Source organism: Dreissena polymorpha, chromosome 6 (genome assembly GCF_020536995.1).
Source record: "Dreissena polymorpha isolate Duluth1 chromosome 6, UMN_Dpol_1.0, whole genome shotgun sequence".
In the NCBI taxonomy this organism is placed as follows: Eukaryota; Metazoa; Mollusca; class Bivalvia; order Myida; family Dreissenidae; genus Dreissena; species Dreissena polymorpha.
Genome location: NC_068360.1, coordinates 81,808,226 through 81,816,055, shown reverse-complemented (window position 1 = coordinate 81,816,055; position 7,830 = coordinate 81,808,226).

Genomic DNA, 7,830 nt, shown 5'->3' with positions numbered 1-7,830 from the left:
GAATTAACAGGTCAAAAGAGTTATTTAAATTATGGTAACTGACCAGTTGTTTATAAAAAGCAATACATGTATATTATATTCACTATTTTACATGACTGGCCCAGTCCTCTAAGCCGAGCGGAACTGTCTTTTTATTAGGATCGGAGTTAGTGTTCGTGTGTCGTATGAATAGATATCGTTGCAGGAAATTAAAATGATCCGTATAACAAAATTGTGTCTTTGTGTCGTATGAACATATCTGCACTAAAACTAAATTTAGTTTCACATCGTACATGCATGATCAGTTGTCAAACGAAAATGCATTATTTTTCTCTTTCCGAGATATTGTTTTAGTATTGCCCCGTAATACGAAGCACAAGTCAGATTAGTAAAGTTAAATTCTTTATTCACGATGATATAATTTCAACACAAAACCAAATAACAAAAGCAAAGATTAATCCTATGTGAAGCCAGGGTACAATATTCATTTTTGACATAGTATTTATACCATTTCGTTAAGTGCTTAATTACTTCGTGATTTACGCCTGTCAGGGCAGTTTTGCCGCTCTTGGACAGGTTGCATATTATCCCGGCGTATTTTATGTCCCTGTACGCGCGGGTTTCTAATTGAATAGACATCTCCAATTTGTTATCTACACCTAGAGGACATCTCGGAATGTCGCCTCTCTCCGACTTATGTACGTTTAATTGTTTTCATGCATTTTACAAGTCACGATACATTAGGTATTATGTAGCAGAGACCTCACTGTGTGTTATGAAACGTTAATTACTTTGTTTTCGTTTGTCCGTATCTTAGTTACCAATCGTATTTATTTGTATTTAGTTAGTTATAGACTTGTTATTTATGATTTTGTATATTTCTTGCATCTGTTTTACAATTTGATTATAAAATTAGCTATTCTAATGTAATGTTACTGTGTTACGTCACAGTATGTTGATGCTGCATTAATAAATGTAAGTGTTTATGAAGTGAAACATCAACAATAAACAACGGTTGCGATAGCCATCTATAAACATAGCATATACTGTTAGATGCGTCTAATGTCACTTTAATTTACCTCTGTGTTGATAATTCTTGAATCACGAGGACAAATAGAAAGAGTACGGCGGCATAAAGGGGACATAGGAAATATTTTATTTAACTATTTTCTATGACGTGCGCACGTCATAGTTATGACGTGCGCACGTCAAGGCTATGACGTGCACACGTCATAACTATGACGTGCGCACGTCGTAGCTATGACGTGCGCACGCGATAGATATGACGTGCGCACGTCATAGATATGACGTGCCCACGTCATAGCTTTGACGTGCGCACGTCATAGTTATGACGTGCGCACGCCATAGTTATGACGTGCGCACGTCATAATTAAGACGTGCGCACGTCACAGAAATAGTTAAATAAAATATTTCCTATGTTATATTATTTAACTATTTCTATGACGCAAACCACCGGTTTTAACCAGAAAAAAACACACACCATTGCTTAAGTGATAATGATAATATAATTGAATAATTAGTGAATTATCCTTCGGCAAATTACCACGATTTATCTTCTGTAACAAGCAAGTAAAAATGCAGAGTACACATTGATCCCATCAGACAGGGTTTTTGGGCATGATACTTATATTTAAATGTAAAAATCCACACGGTTAAACGTTAATAATCAATTTATAAACAGTATATTTACAGTAACTTCGTATTTGTACAACCATTTTGTACGAACAAACACGAAATAATATCGATTTATCTAGGAAAAAGAAAAACAGTACGACGGATTCATATTTACAGTTCAAGAATGATGTTTATTGATAGATCTTTGTTTAATGTTTTTTTTATTAAGAATGAAATACGTTCTCGGTATTATGTAGAAACAGTATTTACAAAAAAAAACAACAACAACATCCACACATCCTCGCGACCACACATCCACACATCTTAGCGACCACACATCCACACACCTTAGCGAAAACCCCTAACAAAAACGAACAACTGTCAGAAAAAAATAAAGTTAATGTACTAAAACAAATAAGAATGAAAAACTAGACTATTCCATACACCCAACATATAATAACTGACTGAATTTTCTTGGAAAACTCACACTGAATCACATTATATAAATTTTCGTGATTAATAGTTATGCATTGGTCTGATTTGAGCGTTTGCATCATGCATGCGCTGTTTGATGTGCAGTTGTATTTTTATATTCATGAAAAGTGTCATTCAATTTAACAAAAAATCATTCAATGTAAAATAAAATGAGCACTACATTTAAATACTGTCATGTAATTCGCTTTTTGGATCAGTCTCGCTTTTTATAAGGCTTTGTTAAATGACTGATTATATGCATCTCGTACACGCATATGCAATTTGATAAAATATACACTAAGATTTGTAGATCCTTCACTTTAATATTTCTTTTATATTTATACATGTGCGAAGGTTATTAATTCAAGACTTTTTGTTTCTTCAAAAAGTAGCTTACATTAAAATTTGAAGTTACCCTTGATATTCCGACTCGCTCAACCACTTCTTGCTCTCTTTCAACATTATTTAAACGTTTTTGTACAGGTATAAGAGTAATCTTAAAACATAGATCACTGTCCAAACAGATTAAAATCCAAGTAAAATTTTACTCATTGTAGGTAAATGAAAATGTTTCGGCTAAAAATACACTCATCACTACTTTTAGCTGAACATATGACTTCTTCAAACATAACATTTTGCTTTACCCTAGTCCTTTTCGCTGCTCTCTTTTCCTTTTTCCTCTGTGATCTATCATCTCCTCGTTGCCAGTTCTGTTGCAAACATTGTTATCAAACAGCAGAACAATGCGTAGAACATGTTTAACGTTACATTTTATCAAACGAATCATGCCAGCGTTTCCGTCTCATTTCGTCCTTGGAACGATTCATAATGTTTAATAGTAAACACATGTTTGGAAACGCTGTCATGAGTATAGACAGGACGCCAGTAAGATTTTCGCTACTGATTCACTTTTTATATGTCTTCCAAATATGGCTACATGTATTAAGCTTGATTTCTTTGCTCACTAGCGTATATAGTTCCATTAATACACCAAATACTGTGGAACATCCGCGAAAGCATATTCTTTTAAGAACGTTCATGTTTGATGATATTCAATTTCTAAAAAAAGCCCCTATCTTGTTTCAAGTTTGTTGGAACACTCTTTTGGTTAGCATGTTACTTGTTACTTTTAGGTAATACCCATCCAAACTAAGACTCATTTTCCGCTTCATCACTACATACTGAAGCAGATAGTTCTTCACCAACTAGTAATATTTTAGCAACTTATCACTTATCTTTCGTACATATCAATATCCGAAGCCTGGTGCATAAATAAGACATACTTAGCACATGTATTTAAGAGGTTGACCTTATTGCGTTTACTGAAACCTGGTTAAATAATTCTGTATTATCTAGTGATCTCATGCTCAATGGTGTTCATCCGACAATCCGCAAAGACAGTCAGCCACCTGGCTCCACATTGGGTGTTATAAAACATGTATATGTAAATGAAAACTTTGCTTTTGAAAGAAGAAGCGATCTTGAATTTAATCATATTGAATGTATATGGATTGAAGTTACTCTTAACAACAAAATCAATTATTTTAGCAGTATCTTAAAGGCACCAAGTGCAAATTCAGCGTATATGATCGAATATTGTTACCTACCTCTTCTTTGAGGTATACGGTTTTAAATACTTAATTACTTATAGCTTTCAAATAGCTGTTAATAAAGTGTTACGCTTGTTCCATCCATTTGAAAAATACGACACAAGTCGAAATAAATGTTCAAACAATAATTTATTCGTGCGAAGACACTAATCACAATAAACAACCCGTTTAGAGAGCAACACAAAGTAAGTTATTTCTAACCGCCAGCTTCCCGGTAAATATACTAGGGTAGTGTTTACAAGGATTTACACAAGAGACGCACACTCAGTCAGTTCTGCGTTCATTCAAAATTTATGTAAATATTACAATAACAGTGATAAAAACGCTTCCAAAAACAGTGTTACTTAATGTAAACAATCTTCATATCAATGGATTTCTACTATATAACTTATGTGATTATGACTTAAAGGTATTTACTTCGAAAAATTGAATGCTAATAATCACGTCTATAGACCAGTTGACGAGTGACGTCACGCGCACCTGCAAATATTAGACTCCGCCCACTGGTTGGCAAAAAGAAGTGAAATTCATATAAGCGCATATAGAGAAGGTTGAAATAATCGTCGTTTTTATTGATACTCATGCACTATAGCAAATATAATTTTACTAACTATGTATGAATAAAACATAAGCGTGCAAGGAAATGCATTTTTGGAACGATTATATTGTTGTTATGCCCCCCTTCGAAGAAGAGGGGGTATATTGCTTTGCTCATTCGGTCTGTCTGTCGGTCGGTCGGTTGGTCGGTCGATAGGTCGGTCGGTCGGTCCGTCCACCAGGTGGTTGTCAGACGATAACTCAAGAACGCTTGGGCCTAGGATCATGAAACTTCATAGGTACATTGATCATGACTTGCAGATGACCCCTAATGATTTTGAGGTCACTAGGTCAAAGGTCAAGGTCACGGTGACCCGAAATAGGAAAATGGTTTCCGGATGATAACTCAAGAAAGCATACGCCTAGGATCATGAAACTTCATGGGTAGATTGATCATGACTCGCAGATGACCCCTATTGATTTTGAGGTCACTAGGCCAAAGGTCAAGGTCACGGTGACCCGAGATAGTAAAATGATTTTCGGATGATAATTCAAGAACGCATATGCCTAGGATCATGAAATTTTATAGGTAGATTGATCATGACTCGCAGATGACCCCTATTGATTTTTAGGTCACTAGGTCAAAGGTCAAGGTCACGGTGACCCAAAATAGTAAAATGATTTTCGGATGATAACTCAAGAACGCATATGCCTAGGATCATGAAACTTCATAGGTAGATTGATCATGACTCGCAGATGACCCCTATTGATTTTGAGGTAACAAGGTCAAAGGTCAAGGTCACGGTGACCCGAAATAGTAAAAAGATTTTCGGATGATAACTCAAGAACGCTTTTGCCCAGGATCATGACACTTCATAGGTACATTGATCGTGACTTGCAGATGACCCCTATTGATTTTCAGGTCACTAGGTCAAAGGTCAAGGTCACAGTGACAAAAGTCGTATTCACACAATGGCTGCCAGTACAACGGACAGCCCATATGGGGGGGGGGCATGCATGTTTTACAAACAGCCCTTGTTATTATTAGTTTTTTACTATAAACGAATTCCGGAGTGGAACACAATATACGAGCTCGGTATATGTGGTTACCATAAAAATCTCTTTTTGGCACATCTTCGAGACCATTTTTAAGATTTAACATTCTCAGATATTGAAATTCTTTCAGAATAAATCAAATTTAATGAACACAAATAAGAATGTAATCAAAAAGCAAATAGATCAACTTTAAGTATGCAACATATAGTAACTTGTTCGAACATTCATGCCTGTAAAAACTTACCTTGTTACACATTAAATAAACTTTCTTGAAAAATGTAATTGTTTTTATTTAATTATTCACACTAATTTTGACACTCTATGTTTCAGCCTGTTTAACCCGGTGTTTTATTGCACCATTGTTTATCATAAACCGATTATCTCGTTATGATCGGATACTGTCCAAACAATTACAAAGAACACATGGTGTCACAAATCCAGGGACCTATTTGGGTCCCTGCATAAACCACATGTGGCATACAAGTGTCTGGTCATTAAACATCATTTACGATACCTACAATGTCATCTCTTTGCATATTGAGCAATCAATTAAGCAAAATTGTAAAGCCAAAATACGAAACAGTTGCTTTAATATAATATGTTAACATATTTTAATAAATGAAGAAATTTGTCCGAAATGGATAAGCAGTAACTAGTGTATATATTAGCCAGTTTAATCATAATAACACAGTGTTTAATAACTATAAATTAAAAATATTGTGCATTTTCACTGCTACCTAATTAACGTATTTAACGAGTACCGGCAAATGTAAACTCGGCTATTACGTGTTATGATTGAACGTTTCAGTAGTGTACGAAACGACATCATGAAAACAAGCAAACAACAAAAGGGTAAAAAATACTTGCGTAAAATAAATTATTATATATATTGATTTATCATAAAATGCTAGATTATTATCACTCCTTATCGCCAGTAAAGAGAGTGCACGCATAGACAGTTCAATTTGCATAATATGCAGTTTTTTTCATATGTATGCTAAACTTTATGATAATGTCATTCGATGGAAACGAAACGATAGTTCATTCAATGGAAAATTAAATAAATGCAATATTTACAAATTGTAATGTATTCCGCGTTTAGGGCATCGTTTTATAATTGATTAAATGCACCTCTTACACTATCGTTCGCTTATGAACAATAACACTATGTACACCACTTATAATTATCATCAAATTAATGTATGTGTTATTATCTTTGAAATATAATTTATCTAAATCTTGCTATCACAAAGAATACGAAAGAATAGTTTATGTTTTGTTTTGTGGGATTGCCATTTTTTAGTCTTCCGACCACGTTTAATCTGCCGGTAATAACTAATTCGTATTTTTATACAGAGGAAATTATATTTATGAATATACATTTATCGGTACTAAATGATATATTTTTGCAATATTATTTATTGTTTATTTCGGATTTTTGTATCGTTTTATTGACTAAACAAGACATGTATACATGTCGAAACTGACCTAACGGCCACCTGCATTTACCGGTCACCTGCAGACAACGGTCAGTCTGGAATCCCCCCGACGAAAAACACTCTATATTACACTTGAATTTAACGGCCACCTGGCCATAACGGTCAACGGCCACTATATTCCACTCCGAAATTCATGTTTGATCTGAAATCAACGGTCACGCATCGGTCGTCTCGAGTCGCGAAAATTAAAATTACAGCACAATATTTGTCCGTTTACTTTGCGTTTAAAGCGTCTGAAAGCGGTAATTGTATATGATATCATAAAAGCGGCCCGCTGCGAGTAAACAAATTATAAGGTGTTGAGAAGGTATCTTTTCCGGGGATAATTCTGGGGGTATCTTCAAAAGAAAATATTTCAGAGTTTATGACTTGTTGAAAGTAATTGTCGCTAAATTAAATGACCGCTATTTCTTTGAATTAGAACGATACAATTACACCGTACTATCGGTTTATGACACCGAATCCGCATTTTAGACTTTTACGGACGTGAGGTCAACGGAACGTGACAAGTTTTATTTACTGAATGAATGAGATGCATGAGTAAACAATTATACCAGCGTTGATTAAGTCATTGTTTAATTTAACAATATGAAATTAAATCAATCTAAAAGATATTATTCTCTATTATTCAATGTACACGCGTAAGTTAATGCTGTTATTATGCTTTGTTAATGCAATGAGCAGTTGTTTTACACTGTATGCAAACGACTGGGTGGGGTAACGACGTAGTAATACTACCAACTGACCAACCTTCTTAAAATTGTGATCCGAATTCAACGGTCACCTGTGGACAACGGTCACGTTGATCATTTCCCTTGACTGACCGCTGAATTCAGGTTTGACTGTATACATGTTTTACGTTACTGTAACCAGTGTTATTTGCCAACCAGTCAGTGCGCATGCGCGGACAATCCCGAATGTAAACAATAACATTCAACTGGTCTATTCTTGATCTTGACTTTAGCTCAACTGTCGACTATCTCGACTTATTATTCCTTACTCATGACAAATAGTGGTCAGTGACCAAGATCCTGGTCAGT